This window comes from Melospiza georgiana, unplaced genomic scaffold, assembly GCF_028018845.1.
Source record: "Melospiza georgiana isolate bMelGeo1 unplaced genomic scaffold, bMelGeo1.pri scaffold_42, whole genome shotgun sequence".
Taxonomy (NCBI): domain Eukaryota; kingdom Metazoa; phylum Chordata; class Aves; order Passeriformes; family Passerellidae; genus Melospiza; species Melospiza georgiana.
Genome location: NW_026652216.1, coordinates 1569806 through 1594488, shown reverse-complemented (window position 1 = coordinate 1594488; position 24683 = coordinate 1569806). Strand labels below are relative to the sequence as shown.

The 24683-nt window shown below is 51.8% G+C and overlaps 1 pseudogene; it reads left to right on the top strand.

The window, feature by feature from the left end:
• LOC131096519 (zinc finger protein 850-like) overlaps positions 1-23529 on the top strand; it is a 425516-nt pseudogene extending 401987 nt beyond the window's left edge.
• The last annotated feature ends 1154 nt before the right edge of the window (positions 23530-24683 follow it).

The following is a 24683-nucleotide window of genomic DNA, read 5'->3' as shown; positions in this document are numbered from 1 at the left end:
TATCTTCCCCTCCAAGTTTTGTCTTCCTCCTTGATGTTTTCCCCTGCTGTTGCAACATCTGAGAGCTTAGTTTTGGCCTGTTTTGGTCCTTTGCAATGCAGCTGATTTCCTCACAGGCTATTTTTTGAAGACACTAAAATTCCCAATTTTCTGCTTTTTTCAATTGCATTTCATTTGGACCTATCTCCTTTCCCGAGTGTTTGTATGCCTTTCTTTTGGGATTCGCAATATTCCTTTTCCGTTCCCAAAAGGAAATTTCATTTTCTGGGAAGGGAAAAGGAATCTTGCGATTTCTATGGGGATCAATAGAGGAATCTTTGGTGCATGTCCCTGCCCTTGATGGCATGCCATGCCTTTTGATAGCTTTGCCTTTGGGAAAGATGTTTTTCTTTTTTTGGTTGTTTTATAAAGTGTCCATGCCATGTCCCTCATATCTTGCCCCCTAAGTTGTGTCTTCCTCCTTGACTTTTTCCCCTGCGTTTGCAACATCTGTGAGCTTAGTTTTGGCCTGTTTTGGTCCTTTGCACTGCACCTGAAATAATACCGGGCCATTTACTTGGAGTCACTAAATTTCCCAAATTTTCGTTTATTCTCCTTCAATTGCAATTCCCTGGATGGTATCTCCATTCCAGCGCGTTTGTAAGTTCTTCTCTTCTGTTTTGGCCTTCAGTGGGCATCAGTTTTGGAAAGCTTTGCTGCATGTGCCTGCACTTGATGGTGTATGGCCTGCCTGCATTTTGATGGCTTTGACTTTGGGAAAGATTGTTTTCTTTTTTTGGTTGTTTTATGAAGTGTCCATGCCATGTCCCTCATATCTTGCCCCCTAAGTTGTGTCTTCCTCCTTTACTTTTTCCCCTGCTGTTGCAACATCTGTGAGCTTAGTTTTGGCATGTTTAGGTCCTTTGCACTGCACTGGATATAATCCCAGGCCATTTTCTTAGAGTCACTCAATTTCCCACATTTTCTTTTTTTCTCCTCCAATTGCAATTCCTTTGATGGTATCTCCATTCCAGGATGTTTGTAAGTCCTTCTTTTCTGTTTTGGCCTTCAGTGGGGATCAGGTTTGGAAAGCTTTGCTGCATGTGCCTGCACTTGATGGTGTATGGCCTGCCTGCATTTTGATGGCTTTGACTTTGGGAAAGATTTTTTTCTTTTTTCTTTTTTTTTTAAGTATCCATGCCATGTCCCTCATATCTTCCCCTCTGTCCTGGGATGATGTTATGATGCTTGTATCCCCATTCATCTGTCTGTGCTTTTAAGATCGGCTCTGAAGAGTGAAAGTTTTGTTTGGGTTTCTCGTATCAGGGACACAGGGACGAGCAGTACATAGGGCTGTTTTTCACTTCTTGCTTTCAGCTTGCTGCTTTGCTTGCTCCCTTTTCTGCTCTTGCTTCTGCTCTGCTTTGGCCTCTGCTTATTAGCTAGTTCTATTTAAACAGTCCAAATTCCTTCCCGGACTGTTTCTCCTCTCCTGTTCCTGTGACCATCTCGAACCTGCTCCGCACTGGTACCCAGGAATATCTTTCGGCTGCAGCAGCTGCCCCAGCGCCGGAGGGACTGAGAACAGAGCAACCACCCCCGAAAGAGACTTTCTGATTTTGTCATCTTTCTCAGAGCAGTGTCATCTGGTATTGTTCATTTTGTGTGCTGGGGGGTGCTGTGCCTGAAATAAACAGGTTCTTTCCACCTCTCTCCAAGGAATTTTTTTTCCTGAACTGGCTGGGGGGAAGGGCCGTGTGGGTTTTGCTTTCTGGAGGAGCCCTCCTGTGCAGATTCTTTAACAAATTTACCCTAAACACGGACAAAATATTGGCGCCCATCCTGGGGGCGAGATAGAGAGTGGAAAAACCCTTTTTTGACCGCATTTTGGTTGCTATTACTCTGTGTTCATTTAAATCAGCTAATAGCCATGCTTTTTTAATTCATAATGTCTATTGGGATGAAGGTTTGCATGCATTTCTGGTCCCTAGGGTTTTTTGAGATTTTAATACCTCTATGGTCCCTAGGTTTATTTTCTTATCCAGAAATAGCTTTAGTATTGCCCCTAATATGTAGTTTCTACATCAGAGGGGCAGTGACCAGAATAGCTATCCTGCTGGGCTTGGTGGCAATGATGTGCAAGAAGTTTATAAACATGCTAGGGTCTGCTCCAGGTATGAATGGTTCATGGCTATGGTTGTGCATCCAGTTTGTTGCAGGAGGAGCAGGAGGGAATGAGGTTTTTAAGCCTCTGCTATCCCTTCTTCTCCTGTGAATCAGTTGCATCACTAGTGAAGGATATTCAGTTTCCCCTCAATGTTAAAGAAACCATCTTTCTGCTATTCAATCTGGTAACCTTCCTCTATACAGCCTGCTGCTTCTCTAGAATGAGGGCTGAGATTTCTAGACAGGCTGATGAGACCCCTGACTCAGGAGTAAACCCTGGTGTGGAAAATCCTAAGTGGTGTGGAAAATGGGAGGATATGGGCCAAATCCTGAAGGAATTCTCTGACCCTATAGTCTGGGATTTTCCCCATGAACAAATTCAGAACCCAGCTGAGGTGGGGAAATATCTGAAAGAGAAGTACCAGGATGAGCCTAAGGAGAGGAAGGTCATTGCAGTGAGCTGGGCCCTCGCGTATGCTTATTGCACGCTGCTAGATACTGTTGGGCAGCAGACAGAGGCAGGGGGCCAGGGAGATAAATCAGCAACTGTCCCGGTGACTCAGGCTGCAGCTAACACTCCAGGCTCAAAGCCAGCATCTAAACCCATGGCTGTTGCTACCAGCACTAGAAGTGGGAAAAGCACGGACAAGACCAGTCAACCAGTGGATGATGATGATGACAATGATGAAGGAGAAGGAACCTCAGTGCCTCCTGACATAAAATCAGGAGTCAAAGCAGCAGGTGCAAGATCAGATGCAAATATTGAGTCCTTTTCCCTGAAGGACCTTCGTGGCCTACGGAAGGATTACACACGACGACCTGATGAATCCATAATTTGTTGGCTGGTCCGTCTCTGGGATGCTGCAGGCGAGGCTACAGTTCTGGATGGCACTGAAGCCAAGCATTTGGGATCCCTGTCACAGGATCCTGTCATCGACCAAGAAATGATGAGGGGGGCTAACCCTCACAGCCTCTGGGCACAGGTGTTGGATAGTGTTGCACGAAGATACCTGTGTGCAGATGATCTCTATATGCAACAACACAGTGGAAGACCATAGAGCAAGGGATCCAACGCCTGAGAGAAATGGCAGTGGCAGAGGTTATCTTCTCAGATGATGTAACAACTAGGAACCCAGACTTAGTACCATGCACGTCTGTGATGCGGCGAAAACTCGTACGACTTGGGCCACATGAATATGCTTCTGCCTTAGCCATCATGAAGAGGGATGAGAGGGATGAGACTGTACTTGACATGGCAAGGAAGCTCTGAGCATATGCAGATGTTGTACATGGCCCAACACATGCCAGAATCGCAGCGGTAGAAACACGTCTGCAGAATTTAGAGGATAAGATAGAGGAGAATCACAAGAAGCTTAGAGAGGAGATTAAAGAAGACCTTCTCCAAATTTCATCAGTACAGATCCGAGGTTCTGGTATCCAAGGCAGACGTTTCCCAGATGGTGAGAGAAGGTACACCCCATGAGCTGAGCTGTGGTTTTACCTGCGTGATTGTGGGGAAACATGAGAAGGTGGGATAGGAAACCTACTGCTGTTCTGGCACGACGGGTGCATGAACTGAAGGAAGCCACCCAGAGGAAAGCAGCTCCAGTTGCCCATAGCCGAACGGCCAGGTATGATGATGATGACATGTCTGATCCCCTCGAAGGAACATCCAAAACATACGCCCAGGGAAAGAAGGATAACCAGGCTTAGAGGGGCCCTGCCTCTAGCCAGGTAGAGGCCAGCGAAAATCGTGTTTTCTGGTCTGTGTGGATTCGTTGGCATGGCACATCGGAACCACAAGTGTACAAAGCTTTGGTCGATACTGGTGAGCAATGCACATTAATCCCATCAAGACATGTGGGGACAGAGTCTGTTTCTATTGCTGGTGTGACAGGAGGATCCTAGAATTTCACTCTGGTGGAGGCTGATGTGAGCCTAATGGGAAATGAGTGGAAGAAGCATCCTATTGTGACTGGCCCAGAGGCCCCATGTATTTTGGGCATAGACTACCTTCAGAGTGGGTACTTCAAAGACCCAAAAAGACTCAGATGGGCATTTGGAATAGCGGCTGTAGAGACAGAGGGCATCCAGCAATTGAACACCTTGCCTGGGTTGTCTGAGAATCCATCTGCAGTAGGATGCCTGACGGGAGAAGAGCAACGAGTGCCAATTGCCACTTCCATAGTGCATCGATGGCAGTATAGGACCACTCGAGATGCTGTGATCCCCATCCATAAGATGATCCGAGAGCTGGAGAGCCAAGGGGTGGTCAGCAAGACCCACTCACCCTTCAACAGCCTTATCAACACCTGGGCTAGGGAACATGGCATTGAGTGGGTGTACCATATCCCCTACCATGCACCATCTGCAGGAAAGGTAGAGAGGTTCAATGGACTACTAAAAACCCAGTTGAAAGTTTTGGGTGGGGGATCTTTCAAAAATTGGGAGCAGCATTTAGCAAAGGCCACCTGGTTAGTTAACACCTGAGGTTCCACCAACCGAGGAGGTCCTGCCCAGTCCGAGTCCCTGAATATAATAGAAGGAGACAAAGTCCCGGTGGAACATATCAGAGGTTTGTTAGGGAAGACTGTGTGGATCAATTCTGCCTCAAGTACAGACAAACCCATTTGTGGGGTTGTTTTTGCTCAGGGACCAGGTTGCACGTGGTGGATAATGCAAAGAGATGGAACAACAAAATGTGTACCTCAGGGAGATCTGATTGTGGGGTAAGAATGATGTGCAATATCACTGTTCATTGGACGTTGCTGCCATTGTCTGTACATTAAACCATACAGACATGAGATAGAAGGAAATGTGTAAGAGTTGAAGGTCTGGGCAAGTGGAAGATGGAGAAGGAAATGTGTAAGTGTTGAAGGTCTGAGCAAGTGATAGATGGAGCTTTAAGTGAGTAAAGTGACAAGGGGGAATCCTGCAGCTCTGTAATATAGGGCCTGGATTCAGTGGTCCAGTGTGGGGATGTGATGAAGGCATGATGGGTATTGCTTGTAATTTTGGGGGAACAGATGGAAATTTTGTATGAATAATGCATGATGTGTTGTAGTATGTTGATGATATGGGGATAAGGGGTGGAATGTCCTGGGGTGACGTTATGATGCTTGTATCCCCATTCATCTGTTCTGTGCCTTTAAGACCGACTCTGAAGAGTGGAAGTTTTTTTTTGGTTTCTCTTATCAGGGACACAGAGACGGGTAGTACATAGGGCTGTTTTGGCTTCTTGCTTTCAGTTTGCTGCTTTGCTTGCTCTCTTTTCTGCTCTCGCTTCTGCTCTGCTTTGGCCTCTGCTTATTCGCTAGTTCTAGCTAAACAGTCCACATTCCTTTCTGGACTGTTTCTCCTCTCCTGTTTCTGTGACCATCTCGAACCTGCTCCGGACTGGGACCCAGGAACACCGAGGGTTTGCACCGTTTGGCTGCAGCAGCTGCCCAGCACCAGAGGGACTGAGAACAGAGCAACCACCCCCGAAAGAGACTTTCTGATTTTGTCATCTTTCTCAGAGCGGTGTCATTGGGTATTGTTCATTTTGTGTGCTGTGCCTGTCAAATAAACAGGTTCTTTCCACCTGTCTCCGAGGAATTCTTCCCGAACCAGTGTGGAGGGGGAGGGGCTGTGTGTGCTTGCTTTCTGGAGGGGCCCTCCTTTGCAGATTCTTTAACAAATTTGCTCTAAACCAGGACAAGGGTGAACTCCTCAGACACTGCTGGGGCATTGCACATAGCTCAGGGAAGAGTGTTATTGTTATTAAATTGTGTCCTGTTCAACTATGGTCTGCTGGCCATGAAGAGAAACTTTCTGTGCCTCTGAGTCTCACCAGGTCCTGACCCCCAAAGGACACAGACCTGATGGGTTGTGGTTCCCACTCCAGTGGTGGCACCTGCACCTCCCTCCATTGCCAGAGCAGAGCTCCGTTTTCCCAGAAAGTCCCTGGAAATGCAGGGATGAAGGAAACAGGACATGCTGTGGGGATCAGGGGCAGGGCACAGCCAGGGATTTGGGGTGGTTGTGAGCCCAGGGCAGGACGTGGCCCTTGGCCTTGGTGAACCTCATCCCATTGTCCTGGGCCCATGGATGGATCCAGCCTGTCCAGGTCCCTCTGTAGGGCTTCCTGCCCTCCAGCACAGTCACACTGCCACCCAGCCTGGGCTCCCCTGGGAACTGACTGAGGGTGCCCTCGAGGGCCTCGTCCAGATCAGCAATAAAGAGATTTCACTGGCCTGGCCCCAATCCTGAGCCTTGGGGACACCCCTGGATGTGACTCCTCAGCTACTCTGAGTGCCAGGGGTTGGATGAGGAAAATGGTGGGCATGTGTTTCAGGAATGCAAAGGGCCAAGGCCTGAGCCCCAGCCCCTGGCCAGGCAGATCCTGTCCCTCCCTCCTTGCTCAGGGCTCTTCCCGGGATGGGCACTGGCATGTGGGGATGTGCAATGGCAAGGGCAGGAGCATGGGGTGGCCCCTGCTGGGCTGCTGAGCAGGGACAAGGAGGCAATGAGGCCCCAGGCCTGCAAGGGTCACTTGTCTCCTCCTCCTGCCTCAGACCCAGGCCCAGCAGCCATGGCCAAAGTTGGCCCAAGTTGGCTCTGGCAGGGCTGTCTTGCAGCTGCTGCCCATCCCTGTGCCCTGTGCAGCCCAGGCTGTCCCACGGTGTCCCTGCCCTGCGCCTCTGTCCCTGCAGGCTGTCGGCATCCCCCGGCTGCCTCACCTGGCTGGGCCCTTCCTTTGCTGACAGCTCTGCCTCCTGCCTGCCTCTGCCTGCCCACACAAAGCCTTGGGCTGCTCCAGGCTCCTGCTGGGGACGTGCTGCACCACAGCCCTGCCCTGCCAGGGAAATTCCTTTCTCCTGGTGCCAGTCTGGGCCTCCCCAGCTGCCCTTGTCATTAATTCTTTCTTTCTCTGGCTGTTTTCCACTATGTCAAAAGGACCCACCATCCCTGAAATGTCCCTTTAAACACTCTCATGGCTCTGCTCTACTGTCCTCAGTCTCCACCCCACTGAGCACAGAGCTCCATTGTCCCTATACAGTGCTCATGTGCCCAAGGCCTCCAAACCCCTCCCCTTGGACATCTCTGGGCCCTCTCCAAGGTGTTTCCAAATTGAAACATTCAGCTCAGAGTCTAAGAAAATCACCAGAGGACAGGGCCAGCCTGACCTGATTGTCCTGGTTACTTTTGTGTGGGAGCAATCCTTGTATATATAGGATTTTGGAGGCCAAATTCTAATTTTGGCCATGGTCCCTGGAAAAGAAGGCCGGTTCTTTTCCATAGGACTGAAGGAACAGAGCCCCTCTGTTTCAGGTGCAGATGAGAGGTGACCACCAGAGGCCAAGGCCAGCCAGAGCTGGCAGGTTTTGTTTTGCAAGATACCCTTGCACAGAGAAAATTTTTTAGGGAGAGTACCAATTTTGGCAATGGACATCTGAAAAGTCAAAAATTTTTTTTCCACGGCATGGAAAGCATGGAGCCCCAGTGCTCCAGGAGCTGATGACAGGCAGCCCTTGACTTCCTAAGATCAGCCAGAGCTCTCACGTGGCCCCTGGGTGACCAAAGCAGCCAGACCTGTTCCATGTTCCCTGGATTCCATGAGGCCCCACAGTGTCCCAACGGTCCCTTGCTTCCAGGTAGCCCTTGGGGACGAGGTTTTGCGGTGATGATGGTGCTGCCAGGGTGCCGGTGGCACTGGGTGAGTGTCAGGGTCTCTTCCCACCTCGATGACTCTGGGGTTCCCTGCTGAGCGCTCTGGAACCAATCGTGTCCCATGCGTGCTGTTTGGGGCTGGCCTCAGCAGTGACTGTGGGGATGGGCACTGGCAGCCCATCTGCCGCAAGATCTGCCAGCCTTTGGGCCCTGCCTTCTCCTTCAGACAGCTCCAGGACGCTGACTTCATGCCAGCTGTCATCCTCCTCCTCCCAGAGCAAGGGAGTGGGCCCGAAGCTGAAGATGCTGTTACCTTCAGAGCAGTCCTGTGGCAGGTCTGTGCTGCTGCTGTCTTCCTCCGTGGAATCATCTCGGAGTTCTCTGAGCTCTGGTTCACTGCAGTCTTCCCAGCTGGAGAGGTCTTGGGAGCTGCTGATCTCTCCTTGGGACAGCTCTGGCTCTGCCTCACCTTGGCACTCTTGGCAAAGCTCAGTCTGGCTGTAGGATTCCCAGTCTTCATCATTGCCAGCTGAGGTGCCCTCCTCACTCTCCTTCTCTGCCAGCCCTGAGCCCTGCTCTGCCTCTTCCCACTGCTCCCTGGGGGTTTGGGCTCCCAGTGGGCTGGGTGAGGGGCTGGCCAGGCAGCAGGAGCTGTCTGGAGCAGGGACTGGGCTCTGTGTCCCTGCTGATGGCACCTCCTCCCTAGGGGCAGGAGAATGTGCCTGCTTCTCCTGGCTGTTCACACTTCCTTCCCCTCGCTGGCTCAGCTTTGGCTCAGTCCCCTCCTTTTCCACTGGGGGCAGCTCCTGGACTGTTGCCCTTTGCTGCCCCGGTAGGGCTGTTGCTGTGCCCCATCTCCCCATAGCACCCTCACAGCCACCTTCCACTGCTGCAACTCGTGGGCACTCCTTGCTCTGCGTGGGGACGCTTCCTTGGCTGCCATTGCTGGCACCGACTGTGACAATTCACAGCTTGTTGCCTCTTCCCTCAGGCCAAGCTCTCGGGCCCCAACATCTGCCCCCTTGTCATCTCTGTCAGGTTGCTTCTCTTCCTCCTCCTCCTCCTCAGTGTCTGACCATGGCCAGGCTGAGGCACCCACTGCCCCCACCAAGTGCCCGCTGAGAGCCTGGTCTTGCCCCCAGCTGGGCAGGGGGCTGGGTGACTGGAAGGAGTTGAGCTTTCTCTTGCTCTCTTCCATCTCGGAGCTCCTGTAGCATGGAGAGATCCCAGGAGCTCTTTCCTTCTACAAGAGTAGCTCTCATGGGACTGAGCATCCCAGGGCTCTGCGCCCCTTATATACACCCTCAGTCATGGTGGGGATCTCTGATGTCACAATGGTCTCTGGACACCACCATGTCCTGCATCATCAAGGGCCCTGTGCCACAAAGGGCCACACCCAGCACCCCTTTCAGCAGCTGAGCCCACTGGAAGTTGCATGGAGAAGCCCCTGGCCTTGCGCAATTGCAGCCCTTGCTGTGCCCAGGCCCTTCCTGCAGTCTCACAGTGCACCCACTGTGTCACTGTTATGAATATGAATGAGGCCAAACTTTCTCTGGAGAAAGAGGTACTCGTTTATTAAAATACCTGCAAGGAATGGAGTATCCAGGATTAGCCCAAGCACCCACAGAGTGAGCCAAAACCAGAACAGTCCACTACAGCCAAATGCACTGGGCTCTCTCCAGAAAACAAGTATCCAAACAGAAGAGTCCCGACACAACCGATCTTCCCCCATTTATAGCCCCCATTGAGTCCAGGATTGGTCCATTTTGGATCCGCATGGTGATTGGTCCATTTCCAGGCTTCTCATTGGCCTTTAGCGCCATTCATTTTGGACCAATCATTTCTGCAGGGCTTCAAATGATTGGTCAGATTTTCCATCCAATCGCTCTTTGACCTCACCTTGCCCCACTAGACTGCCCTTCCAGCAAACCCTGGACCCTTCTCCTAGAACATTCTAATAACCCCCCCAACCTCTTAACATAATGCAATTAAAATAACATAATAATACAAAGTAATTCAACTATACCTTAATTTAACAAAACTTTTCGTTATAACGCAAGCAGGCAGTTTAACACAAGCAACTATTACACTGAGCTTAATTAACAAAGAAATAAAAACTATATCTTTAGAACAAAGTTACTTTAACATCACACATTTAAAATCCCTTTTAATATTTGCAAAAACCCAATATTATAATATTTATCTATAACAGGGTGAAGGAGCCCTGTCCCAGGCTCTGGCCCTGGGGGACACAGGGACACTGCCAGGGGGTCCCTGTCCCCCTGTGCCACCCCCAGGGCCCCGGCCCCTCGTCCCCGTGTCAGGCTCTGGGGTCGATCTCGTGGAACATCCTCTGGGGGAGGCTGCGGGGCTGGAGGCGGGGGGACCCAGGGGGACAGGGGACCCCGCTGTGCACAAGCAGGATTGGACTGCTCTGGGGGGAACTGTGAGGGGGGCCGGGGCAGAGTGACCCCCCAGGAACCTCACACAGACCCCGTGATGTCACACAGCCCCTGTGATGTCACACAGCCCCTGTGATGTCACACAATGCCTGTGATGTCAAACAGTCCCAGTGACCTCACACAGCCCCTGTGATGTTACAGAGCTGCTCTGTGATGTCACAGGCCACCTGTGATGTCACACAGCCCCTGTGATGTCACACAACCACTCTCTTGTGTCACATAACCTCGATATGAACTCATTCATCTGCTGTGTGATGTCACAGAGCAGCTTTGTGATGTCACAGTCACCCTGTGATCTCACAGCCTTCTCTGTGACATTACACAGCTGCTCTGTGATATACTCTATGTCACAACCCACACTGTGATGTCACAGAACCACCTTCTCTGATGTCACAGCTAGCTCTGTGATGTCACAGCTCCCTCAGAGCTGTCACACAGCCCCTTGCTGACATCCCAGCTGCTCTGTGGCCCTGTGACACAGCCACAGAGGTGCTGCTGTGACACAGCCCCCTCTGGGCCATCCCACAGCCCCTGCCAATGCTGAGCCCCTGTGAGCTCTGTCTGTGCCCTGCTGGTGTCCCTGAGGGGCCCTGGCAGTGCCCCAGCCCTGCTGGGCTGTGCACAGGAGCTGCTCCTGACCAGAGCTGTCTCTCTGCAGCGCTGCCCTTGCCAGGAGCTGTCTCTGGGCCTGGAGCCCGGCACAGCTCAGCAGCACAGACACAGCACAGGGACTTTAATGACCCTCTGGGGTTTGGTGCTCTTTGCATCAGACCCAGTCCCTCAGAGTGTGCTCAAAGAACTTCTCAAGAACTCAAAATCAGATTCCAAGTCTGTCGACGGAAGGAGACCCGGACATCAATTAGATCATCACAGGCCAAATTTTATTGATCAGTACAGCAGGTTAAATACAGTTCATAATGAGCTTTATACATATTGCAAAAGTTGAGCTCAGGATTGGTTAGTTACATATCAGCAACTACGCCTACTTCTGCATTCTTATGGTTATACTTTTGATACTTTCTACATATTCTCAGGAAGAATCTCTCTTCCCTATCCTCATGTTGCGGCAAGGGCATTCTGTCCTTGCCTGTCATTGGTCACCGACTGCTGACTTCTCTTTTCAGCTTGCTGACTGCTGACTTCCCTCTCTCAGCTTAATCAGTGGCATTATGTCAGCATGGCCTTTCTCAGCTAACCAACTATTAATAATATTCTCCACACAAGTCCAAACTTTCTTTAACTTTTAATGGGTCTCACTGAGGGTGAGGACTGAGAAAGTGTCCCCAGGTTCCAGTTGGAGCAGAAAACTGGAGATATTAATGACAGGTGGGGACAAGCAAGGGAAAGGTTTCTCTGGTGCTGAGCACACCTGGATGTGTGTCAGGAATGCAAAGGGCCAAGGCCTGAGCCCCAGCCCCTGGCTAATCCTGTCCCTCTTTCCTTGCTCAGGGCTCTTCCCGGGATGGGCACTGGCATGTGGGGATGTGCAATGCCAAAGGCAGGAGCATGGGGTGGCCCCTGCCAGGCTGCTGAGCAGGGACAAGGAGGCAATGAGGCCCCAGCCCTGCAAGGGTCACTTGTCCCCTCATGGCCTCAGGCCCAGGCCCAGCAGCCATGGCCAAAGTTGGCTCTGGCAGGGCTGTCTTGCAGCTGCTGCCCATCCCTGTGCCCTGTTGTTATGGTTTGGGCCTGGCAAAGCCAGAGCCCCCATGAGTACACCTTCTCCCCGGTGTCTGCTGTGAGATGTGACCAGGAATAAGCAAAGCAGGCTCCAACTTAAACATAAAGAAAAGTTTATTAACTAAGCTACACACAAACAATTGCTAAACTACACACAAAAGAAAAAAAAAAAAACCACGAGGAAAATGAAAACCTCACAAAAAACACTCTCCCCCTCCTCCCCCCTAAATTCCCAATACAATACATCCTCCAAAATCACCAGTTCTGGGTCCAACACCACCCTTTAGATTGCTCAAACTTTCAGTTCCTCAAGAGGAGAGAGAGTCCTTCCATGTGTCGTGGTGGCCTTTTCTGTCCTTGTTCCGGTGCTCTCACCACCGAACAGGGATCAGGGCTGCTTCCAGGGTTGTCTTTTTAAGGATGCTTTGTCCAGTTCCAGAAAAGCACAGTATCTCACCTTCTCACCTTTGGGACATCTGTCCCCCCCATATTTTATATACCCCCTGGGGCCGAGGGGTCCCCACACTGAATCTTCTTTGGCACTGGGACATTTCTCCCCCTGGACTCAGTCTCTGTATCACACGGAAACATGGCTCTGTCCATGGCTACACGAAAGAGTCCAGCATAAAATGCCACTCCATCTTCTCCCTTCTTTCAACATCTCTCACTCTCTCTCTCTCTTTGATCCAGACCTCCATCACTCGTTCATTTCCTTCGTCCTCCTCCACTCTTATCACTCATCTAGGAAGGGTTAATGTTCTGTAAGCTTTTCATTGTCCAAAAAGGGTTAAAAACTCCTCCAGGCGGCTGGACTCCTGGCTGCACCCCCCCCCCCATCTCCTCAGCCGGGCTGCCTGCTGCCCACACATATTTACTGAATTTCAAGATAACGACACAGGCTGCACTCTCTCTCTCTCTCTGTCTGTCTCCAAGGGGACGGGGGCGGGGGGGGGGGATGGCTGCCCGATGTCTCTTGGGGCTCTTCCACCCTTCCATCCTCCAAGGCCTCCTCACTCCCATCTCTGTCCAGGCCCAGGCCTACCACATGGCTGCCCCTCCCCCGCCCAGCAGCAGCGGCTGGACGGGGGAGAGCTCCGACCTGCATCCCTCGAAGTCCCAAGAGAGCCTCCCAGGGCCGAAGCTCTGCTTTTAACCCCTGGGTGTTCTCGGAGGTGTGTCCTAAAACCCACTGGCTACACCAGATGCCAGTATCAAAATCCAAGCACCCATTGATTTGACCACAACATCCCAGAATTCCCACTTCTTCCTGGTCAAACCACCACACCTGTGCAGCCCAGGCTGTCCTACGGTGTCCCTGCCCTGCGCCTCTGTCCCTGCAGGCTGTCGGCATCCCCCGGCTGCCCCACCTGGCTGGGCCCTTCCTTTGCTGACAGCTCTGCCTCCTGCCTGCCTCTGCCTGCCCACACAAAGCCTTGGGCTGCTCCAGGCTCCTGCTGGGGACGTGCTGCACCACAGCCCTGCCCTGCCAGGGAAATTCCTTTCTCCTGGTGCCAGTCTGGGCCTCCCCAGCTGCCCTTGGTGCTATTATGTCTTCTTCAGGTTCATTCCCACTATGAAGAAAAGCTCCAGCCTCTCTGAAACCACCCTTCTATTCCTCCCTGGGTACTCCTTTTCTGTCCTCAGTCTCCACACCACTGAGTCCAGAGCCTGCAGACTCTCCCTGCTGGTTTTGTGAGAAGGCCTCCAAACCCCATCTTGGGAGATTTTTGGGTCCTCTCCAAGATCTGTGAAATTGGAAAAATAGTGATCAAAGGTATTTTCTCCCAAATCTTGCAGTTACAGGACAAGGGTCAATATCTCTAAACTGAATGAGGGTGGATTTAAATTTGTTAGAAGGAGGAAATATTTCAGTTATGAGAACAGCACAAAACTGCAATTGTCTTTCCTGAGAAAGGGATGCCTTATCCCAGGATTTGTCCAAGAGCAGGAGCTTTGTGCAGCCTGACCCAGTGAAACCCTCTCATTCCCAAGGACAGAATTCCTGTAGTGTGGGTTCTCTCATGTGCTGGGTGCCCTCACAAGGCTTCGGGCCAGAATGTCTGCTGAGGGCAGCCAGGCTGCTGCAGGAGCAGTGACCTTACAGCCATCACCATGGCAGCCTTGTACCCTGGGCCTGGCTCTCCCCTTTCCTCTGCCCCTGCCTTGTCTCTGCTGGCATGAAGAGTTTTGTCATTAATATCTTGTCCCTGAGGTGCTGCGGCCAATGGCTTCCCAGTCAGGCTCCTGGAGCAGAAGTGGCTTCTCAGAGCCCAGCCAGGAATGAGCCCTGAGGCAGCAGCTCTGCATTGGTGGCCGCCAGGCCGGGCTGCCAAGGGAGGCTTCTGGCCATGGCCTGCAAGCAGCTGCTGCTGCCAAGGTGTCTTTGGTGCCTCAGGCTCTCCCTGGCCCAGCTCCCAGCACGGCACTCTGCCCTTGTGCCCGAGCCCTTCCCTGTGCTGGGGCTGGCCTGGGGCTTTTCCTGCAGCGGGACCTGCCCTGCTGATGGCACAGGAAAGGCAGTTCCTGCTGGAGCAGGAGGCTCTGCCTGCAATGGGCTCCAACAACTCCAGCAAGGCCTCGTTGACTTAAAAACTGCTTCCTAGAGCATTATATTCTACTATTTGTTATAGATCCTGAACTGTGGAGCAAATAACTCTGGTTAAGATCTTTCTCTGTCTGATCATGACCAGAATCAATGAGAGCTGTATTTATATAATTTATCTGGTATTACATCATTAATCCTGCAGGACAAATTGGGTTAAAGTTCAATTCCACCTGTTCAATCCTTTACACATAAACCTTTGACAAATTCTGGGGCTTGGATTGGATCCAGCCACTCCCAGTCTCTTCTCTTAGAAGGAATTGTAGAAGTCTGGGGGCCCTGCAGGGGTTTGAGGATCCATGGTGGCTGTTGAGTGTCATTTCTCCACCTCAAGTCTCAGCAGGAGTTTCTCCAATACAGAAATAAAGCTTTTGCCAGAAGCTCCCACTGTGTCCATGACAGGAAGTCCAGGAAGCCCTGAGTGTCTGGGACATCCCAGCTCTTTGGCAGCCTGGGGACTCCTGGGATGTCACCGTGGAGCCCCCGTGAGTGCCTGTGACAGATCGGTGCCTTTGCAGCACAAGGTCCCCTGGGATGTTACCATGGAATGGCTATGACTGCCTCTGACCACAGGGCTCTTTACCATCCTCAGAAAGCCCTGGGAGGTGTCCATGAAGCCCCAGATTCTGCCAGTGACATTCCAGCTCTGGAACAGCCTTGAGACTCTTGGAAAGTCCCCATGGAACCCCTCTGAAGGCCTGTGACAAACCTGATCCTTAGCAGGCAACCATCACCAGCCCCCTGTTGCTATGGTCAGTTTCCATGGCAACCATCACCAGGACCCTGTTGCTATGGTCAGTCCCTTGGCAGCTCCATGGAGACCCCATGCCCATGGGGTGGTTGCCATGGACACCAGCTCAGGCCTGCATCCAGAGCCCATTGCCATGGCAACCATTTGCAGCCCCATCCCCAGGCTCATGGGATCCCAGAACCACAGAATTGGCTGAGCTGGGAGGGACCCATCAGGATCCTCCAGTCCAACTGCTGGCCCTGCCCAGGACACCCCAACAATGCCAGCCTGGGCCTGGCAGCGCTGTCCAAACGCTGCTGCAGCTCTGAGAGCCCTGGAGCTGGGACCCTTCCCTGGGGAGCCTGGGCAGGGCCCCAGCAGCCTTTGGGCAAAAACCTTTTCCTGACATCCAACCTGAGCCTGCCCTGACTCAGCTGCAGCCGATCCCTCCACTCCTGTCCCTGGGCACCAGAGGGAAGAGGTTCCCACAGCCCCAGCCAGGGACCCGCTCCCAAGGCTGTTGCCATGGCCACCAGGGCTGGGACCAGCTGGGATGCTCGGTTTCCATGGGGCGGGCTTCAGGAATGGGATTCTCCAATTTCCTGCTCCTGCTAAAACTGCACTGCCCTCGCTGCCCTGCCGCCTCTCATGGAAAGCACAAAAGGCAAAGATCCCAGGCTGGGATAAGAAAAATTTATTGGGAACAGCAACGAGATAAGGAAGGAATGGAACAAAAACAGTATTGACAACAGAAGGGAAAAGTAAAACTTGGACAGGGAAAACTAAACACAGCTCACTGGGTCTGCCTGGCAACAATCTCCCCTTCCTGGAAAGGACCCCCTTTTCCTTAGGGAGAGAGGGAGACAGTCCCTTTCCTGCCCCAGGCAATGACCACAGGTGGGAGTGAATGGATTGACACGTCCATGGCCAGGCCCTCATGGTCCTCAATCCCAAATCACGTCATCGCCAGGGGCAGGAAAAGGGACAGGTGTCTTCCCAGCATGGACCATAGGGAACATGGATCCCCAGGACTCTTCCTAATGTGGGCCCTCTAACTGGCAATGAAACTGGAGTAGTGCCTGAAGCTGTTCCTGCAGCTTGGGCATTTGCAGTGCTTCCCTTACTGGTGCTTCCGTTGGTGTCTATTCAAGTTAGAGCTGCTGGAGAAGCTCTTCCCACACTGGGGACACTCGCAGGGCCTCTCCCCAGTGTGGATGTGCTGTTGTCTGATGAGGGTGATGTTGTGCTTGAAGCCCTTCCCACAGTCAGGGCAGCAGAAGGGCCTCTCATCAGTGTGAATCCACTCATGCAGGAGGAGATGGGAGCTGGTCTGAAACCTCTTCCCACATGTGGTGTACTGGTAGGGCCTCTCCCCAGTGTGGATGCGCCAGTGCCTGATAAGGTGGGAGGCACAATTGAAGCCCTTCCCACAGTCAGGGCAGTGGAAGGGCCTCACCTCAGTGTGAATCTGATGGTGGCGGAGGAGATCAGAGCTGATCGGAAACTTCTTCTGACACTGGGCACACTCATAGGGCGTCTCCCCAGTGTGGATGCATTGGTGGATGGCGAGGGCGGATCTGCAGCTGAAGCCCTTCCCACATTCCCCACACTCGTAGGCCCATTCCCCGGTGTGGATCATCTGGTGGCTGATCAGGGTGCTGCTCTGCCTGAAGCTCTTCCCACACTCCAAACATTTGTAGCGCTTTTCTCCATCATGAAGCTGCTCATGGACCACCAGCTCTGAGCTCTGGCTGAAGCTCTGTCCACCTTCCTGGCTAAGCGAGGGTCTTTCTTCCACAGAGCACCCTGGGCTGGGATTGCAGCCTGTCCTCCTGTGGGATCTCTGGGGATTTTCCACCCCAGTGGAATTCTGCACTGTGGAGACACTCAAAACAGCCTCTTCCACGAGGTTCTGCTGTGGGGATTTGTCCTCTCTAGTCTCCATCCTCAGCTTCTTGTCTGGGGTAGGAAGGACAAGGAGAGGATGGGATTTGCCTCCGTGCCAGAGGAAAGGGGAAGGAGATCCTTCCAGTGCATCCCCATCAGGACAGGGTTGTCCTGCAGCCAGGGGCCATGCTGAGCTGGGAGATGGAGCAGGAGAGAGGGGGAAAGGGGCACTGACTTCTTTCTCACCTCCCTGGGGTTCCTGGGGCATGTTCATTTTCCTCGCAGCCCCCTCTTCCCTTTGATCAAGGTTTGGGGATGGGAAATCCTGTTTCGGCAGAAAACAACAGATGAGCACATTGTTTTTTGTACTGGTTTGAAAGCAAACCTGGAGAAAGGTCTAAGACAGAATTACAATTTAATAAGAAAGTTAAGATCAAGGCAGTGATACAGAAACATTGTCTTAAACTGACAGGGTCAGGATATAACCGGCTGCTCAGGGTGGTTGCAGCAGTCCCATTAAATGGTGGCTGCAGTCCTGTTGAACTGAAGAACGTGATTCTGTCAGAGCAGTGATCCTGTAGAAGGGTCTGGTCTTCCTCTGAAGGTCCACTGGTGGTTCTGGAGCTCTTGTCCTCTGGGAATCCAGTAGGCAAGCTGTCTCTGGTATTTCCAGCTTCTGCTTATATCCAGGCAGGAATGCTCAGATCCTCCCCCTGGACAGAGCATCCCACTACGGGATGATAGAATTTTATCAGTCCTGCAGTGACACTCAATGGCCCAATCACAGAAGATATCTCCCCTGGAGGGCGTTATCAGGGCTGACTCATGGAAGAGATAAAGAACACTGCCCCACCTGCTTATAGCAGTTGATGAACAAGTGGATTGAAAACATACATTTGGTTACATCTTGCATTGCAGCCTGAAACAGTGGGGTAATCCCTGCTCAGGAAGTGAACACCACCCCCCTTACCCAAACTGGCTCAGGTGTAAAACCCCCACCCCAGGAAGGCCACACACACAGGGAACAATGTCACACTTTCTCTGCCCCAGGGGAGGTCTCTGTCCCTGTCACTCCCTTGGCTGTTCCCCCTTTTCTCTTTCTTTCCATGTCTCTCTCTACCTCACAATTACTGTTAAATAAAATCCATTTTGGGTTTGGTCTCATTAGCACCTTAATTGAGGCGGAGGCATCTCTCTAACAATTTTCTTAACCATATTGCAATATTATTTATGCACAGTGAGTTGAGGGCACTGTTCTCTGACTCCAAGTGCTTTTGACAACAGCATGGTTCCCTTCTCTGAGGAGGTTGTGGTTCTTTCTGGAAGAACTCTTGGAAACTTTGAAACAGTCCCTCCTTCCTCCTTGGGAATTTATGGGAGAAATGATAAGGAAAATGGTTGTAGTGGGTGGCCACTGAAAAAAAAATATTTTGTTGACCTTCCTTGAAAAGTTGGTTAAAATCACTGGAGGAGAGAGAGCAAATTATATCAGATTGACTGATAAAGTTCATTTACTCCAAGGTGAGGAACACAAGGCTGCTAAAAGTCCCACAGAAGCCCAGCTCAGGTTGATAAATTCCCCAGTAACTCCAGCGAGGGGTCTCCGGGAGGATTTTTTGGAGAATGTTCGGAGCCAGCAGATCCCGGACTCGAGCCCCGGATATCTCCAGGCTCCCCAAGACGAGCTTTTTCGGGGGGAGAGGAGCTGCGATTGCCCCTCAGGAGGGTCCCGGGGGGTCCACGTGGGGATGGCCCGGTACCGACAGGGCGGGACATTGGTTTTGGGGATCCCCGTGAGAGCCGGGGCTGTGGAACGGGGGACCCCCGGGGCAGGGAGAGGGGAAGGGGCGATACCGGAGCTGGGGGACCCCCAGCAGCCTGGAGATGAGGCGGGGACAGAACCCCCTGACCCTGACAGCGGCGTGTCCTGGGGTGCTTTCATGGTGCTCCTACCGCATTGGTCTGTTTAGCCCAGAAATCAGTTCTGCACATTTAAGGCTGGTTCTGAGAGCGAAGGCAGGGAGGAGAAAGAAGCAGCAGTTTGTTTTCAGAAACTGCACTCACTCCTCTACATTCTGGCTCCTGGACAGACAGACAGCAGGACAGAACTCTCCTTTGCTTTTAGCTTGTTTTCAGCCCTGGATTGTGGTTTTTCTTTATCTTTGGAGCTGTTTAAACCTGCTCTGCACTGAACCTCCAGAACATCATCGGCACCTTGCACCTGGCTGAGGCTGGGCCGAGGCATTTCCAGCACCAGAGGGACGGATAAGAGACTGATAAGCGACTGATAAGAGACTGAGTGAGCTGAGCTACTGCCCACAGAGGGACTTTCTGAGTTTTTCATCTCTTTTGGAGTGGCAAGGGGTCTTATTGTTTAATATTGTTCATTTGTTTTGCTGGTGAATGCTTTGCGTGTAAAATAAACAGGTTTTTTTGCACTCTTCTACAAGGAAATATTTACCTGAAGTGACTGGGGTTTGGGGTACTTGAATCTGCTTTCTAGAGGAAACCCCTTTGGAGGTTTTCAACCAAATTTGCCCTAAACCAGGACAGGGTGGTGGAGAGAAGGGAGAACCCAAAGTGGCTGGATTGAGGGGAGACTGGAGAGAGGGACCTGGGACCCCAAAACCCCCCAGAATCCTTAAGCATGCCCCTAGGGAGGGGGCATCCCCAGGACCCATGGAATCCTCAGCAGCCCTGAGGCGGGGGACCACCAGAACCCCAGAGGGATGAGACTGAAAATGGGAAAGAAAATCCTGGTGGCTTTTTTTTATTCACTTTTGATTTTTGGTGGTTTTTATGAACACCAGGTGACTTCTAGAGATGGACTTGGGTAGGAAGGATCCCCAAACGAAGGCATTGACACCTTGTTTTTCCCGAAACCTTCCCAATGTGATATACCCCCTGTCCCACTCTGGGTGAACTCAGTCCCAAACCTGACCCTGATCCTGGTCTCAATCTCATTCCACATTTAGACACGCTCACAGTTTTTTATTTAATCTCATCCCAGTCCCAAACTTGTCTAGCCCCAGACCCAATCCCAACCCCAGCCCTAAACCCAATGCCATGTCTAGCATTAACCCCAATCCCAAGACTAGTCCAATTCTCAGCCCCAACTCCAACCCCAGCCCCAGTTCCAGCCCCTTCCTAAATCCTCAGCCCCAAACCAAATGCCAGGTTCAGCCCTTCTGGGGGTTTGGGGGTGTCTCTGTCCCTCTGAGCCCAATGATGTTTGGGTGGGGTCACAGCAGGGCTGAGAGGGACAGAGACCCCTCCCGGCCTGCTCAGGTGTGAGAAGGTCAGAGAGCCCCCTCAGCCCCGAGCACCCTCAGTGGTGAGAGGGACACAGAGCCCCTGGTCCCCAGCCCTGCACAGGCATTGCCTGAGGCCAGAGGGATGGAGACCCCTGAGCATCCCCCAGGGTTAGGGGACAGAGAACCCCGAGCATCCCCTGGGCTGAGAGGGACAGAGACTGCCCCGAGCACCCCCTGGCACAGGGATGAGAGGGAGGGAGATCCCCCAGGCATTCCCTGGGGTGAGAATGATGGAGACCCCCTGGGAAATGGCCTGGGGTGACAGGGACAGAGACACCCCCTGGGGAATGGCCTGGGGTGACAGGGACAGGAAAAACCCCCCCAAACCCCTCCCAAGCATCCCCCAGGGTGAGAGGCACAGAGATCCCTTGAGCATCCCCTGGGCACTGGACAAAATAATTTGGCAGAAATCAAATTTGACTCTGCATAAATCACTTTGATGAATATTTGATTTGCCCACAAGTCACATGTGATGAAAATGCAAACAAATCCCAAACATTAATAAACTGACAGTACAAGCAATTTTTTGGCAATTCCAAGTTCCACTGGTTCCTGCATAGCTCCAGCTCAGCTGCTAGCACATTCTGATAAAAGTGTAAATACAGATATTAAAAGGAAAGGAAACCCTTTGTAGCTGTCACAAAGGAGATGGGGATGAAGAGAATAATGATTCTTACATTTTGCAAAGCACTCAAGCCTGGGAATTCAGTAGTTATTTGGCAATTTTGCTACTTCAGCTCGGCTTCTTGTAGGACTTTTAGCAGCCTTGTGTTCCTCACTGTGGGGTAAATGAACCTTGTCAGTCTTGCTGGTATCATTTGCTCCCTTTCCTCCAGTGATTTTAAAAATCATTTCAAGGAAGGACAACAAAATATTTTCTTTATACTCCGGACCCACAAAGGCTGACTGATTTTCCTCATCAGTCCTCCCATAAGTCACTCAGAGGAAGCTGCAGCCAGGTTTCCAAGAGTTCTTCCAGAGAGAACCACAACCTCCTCATAGGAGGAAACCATGCTGTTGTCAAAGGCACTTGGGGTCAGAGAACAGTGCCTAAACTCACTGTGCCAAAATAATTTTACAGTCTGGTTAGTCTAGTTAAGAAAAGTGTTAGAGAGATTCCTCTGCCCCAATTAAGATGCTAATGAGACCAAACCCAAAATGGATTTTATTTAACAGTAAATGGGATAGACAAGGGGGGACAGGAAGGGAATGACAGGAAAAAGAGCACTCCCCTGCAGCAGGGTAAGTGTGACATTGTCCCCTGTGTGTGTGGCCTTCCCGGGGTGGGGGTTTTACACCTGAGCCAGTTTGGGTAAGGGGGGTGGTGTTCACCCCCTGAGCAGGGATTACCCCACTGTTTCAGGCTGCAATGTAAGATGCAACCAAATGCATGTTTTCAATCCCCATCTTCATCAACTGCTATAAACAGGTGGGGCAGTGTTCTTTATCTCTTCCATGACTCAGCCCTGATAACGCCCTCCAGGGGAGATATCTTCTGTGAATGGGCCATTGAATGTCACTGCAGGACTGATAAAATTCTATCATCCCGTAGTGGGATGCTCTGCCCAGGGGGAGGATCCAAGCATTCCTACCTAGCTATAAGCTAACACTTTGCTACACCAGGAGCAGTTTGCCTACTGGATTCCCAGAGGACAAGAGCTCCAGAACTACCACTGGAGCTTCAGAGGAAGACCAGACCCTTCTACAGGATCACTGCTCTGACAGAATCACCTTCATCGCTCCAACAGGACTGCAGCCACCATTTAATGGGACGGCTGCCATCACCCTGATCAACTGGGTGTCAGGTTATATCCTGACTGTGTCAGTTTAAGGCAGTCTTTCTGTATCATTGCCTTGATCTTCATTTTGTTATTTAATTGCAATTCTGGTTTAGACGTTCCCCAGGTTTGCCTTCAAACCAGTACAAAACTCAATGTGCTCATCCCTTGTTTTTCTCCCAAAAAAGGATTTCCCTTTCCCAAACCATTGCCAGATGGAAAGGGAGGCTGTGAGGAACAGGAAGGAGCCCTGGGACACCCAGGCAGGTGAGGAGGAAGTCAGTGCCCCTTTCCCCCTCTCTCCTGCTCCATCTCCCAGCCCAGCATGGCCCCCAGCTGCAGGATAACCCTGCTGCAAACCCCGTCCTGATGGGGATGCACTGGGGGGGATCTCCTTCTTCTTCCCTGTGGTACGGAGGCAAATCTCATCCGCTCCTTGCCTTTCCTCCCCCAGACAAGAAGCTGAGGAGGGAGACCAGGGAGAACAAATCCCCACAGCAGAACCTCGTGGAAGAGGCCATTATGAGTGACTCCAGGGCACAGGAATCCAACAGGGAGGAAAATCCCCAGGGATTCCACAGGAAGAGGGGCTGCAAACCCAGCCCAGTGTGCTCTGAGTAGGAATGACCCAGCCTGAGCCAGGAAGGGGGACAGAGCTTCAGCCAGAGCTCAGAGCTGGTGGTCCATGAGCAGCTTCATGATGGGGAGAATCCCCACAAGTGCTTGGAGTGTGGGAAGAGCTTCAGGCAGAGCAGCACCCTGATCAGCCACCAGATGATCCACACCGGGGAATTGCCCTACGAGTGTGGGGAATGTGGGAAGGTCAGAACTCATCAGGCACCAATGCATCCACACTGGGGAGAGACCCTACGAGTGTGCCAAGTGTCAGAAGAGGTTTCAGACCAGCTCCAGTCTCCTCCAGCACCAGCAGATTCACACAGACCAGAGGCCCTTCCGCTGCCCTGAGTGTGGGAAGGGCTTTAACTGCAACTCCAACCTTGTTAGGCACCAGCGCATCCACACTGGGGAGAGGCCCTACAAGTGCCCAACCTGTGGGAAGAGGTTTCAGAGCAGCTCGAATATCCTCCTGCACGAGTGGATTCACACAGATGAGAGGCCCTTCCGCTGCCCTGAGTGCGGGAAGAGCTTCAAGCAAAACTCCCACCTCATCACCCACCAACGCATCCACACCAGGGAGAGGCCCTACGAGTGTCCCCAGTGTGAGAAGAGGTTCACCCATAGCTCTCACATGACAAAACACCAACGGAGGCACCACTAAGGGAAGCCCTGCGAGTGCCCCAGCTGCAGGAGGAGCTTCATGCACTGCTCCAGCTTCATCCCCCATGGAGATCTAACGTTGTAACCAATCCCAGCTCCAGTCTTTGTCAAAGGTGTAAAAGATTGGACATTGGAATTGAACTTAAACACTATTTGTCCCACAGGATTAATCATAGAATACCCAATAAATTTCTGTAAATACAGCTCTGATTTTTTCTGATCATGATTAGACAGAATGGTTCATTTACCCCACAGAGTAAATGAAAAAAATGAGTTATTGCTGCGGTCTTAGGTGGTCTGGATACAATCTTCCCCGAGAGTGTCTTGTGCCAATGGGTAGGAACCATGAGCACCAGCACACAGACACAAACACAGACACAGCCACAGACATACATACATACATACAGACAGACAGACAGACAGACAGACACACACACACACACACACACACACACACACACACAGAAATGCTGAAAGTGTCCAGAGGCCAAAGAGAAAGGATTGTCCAGGGTATAAATGGAGGGAAAGAGGGGGCAATGGAGAGCACCAGGAATCCAATGATTTGAGGGCTCAGATGTGGTACACAGGGAAGGGACCAGTAGGGAATGCCAGGGTAGATGGACAGGGTTACACACCAATGGGAAGGGAGAACTCACCAGAACATGAACATAGAAGTGTAAAAGGGGTAGAGAAGGCCAATGGAGAGGACAGAACTGGGACAAATTAACATAGTGCTGCAGAACACCATGGGGAAGTCTCTTTTCTCACCCTGAGCTGTGAGGAGTGCCCAGAGCCTGTGGTGTGTCTTTCCAGGGCATTGCTACTGCCTTTTCCCTGGTAGGCTCACAGGTTTGCACAGTTGTGCAGTGTCACAATGATCTCCTTGGTTCTGCAGCCCTGCTGTGGCTGCTGTGTAACAACAGACCTGTGATACCATGAGGCTCCATAGTGTCACCAGGGTCCCTTTGGTTACACAAGGACCTGCTGGGACATGATGGACCCTTGGTTCCATGAGGTGCCTGGCTTCCCACAGCCCCTCACAGACCCCTATGGCCTCTCAGAGTTCCCCATGGCCCATCATGGCCTCACAAGGCCCTTCATGGTGCCTCATGACTGATGGCCCCTCACATCCCCTCATGGCCCCTCTCAGCCTCA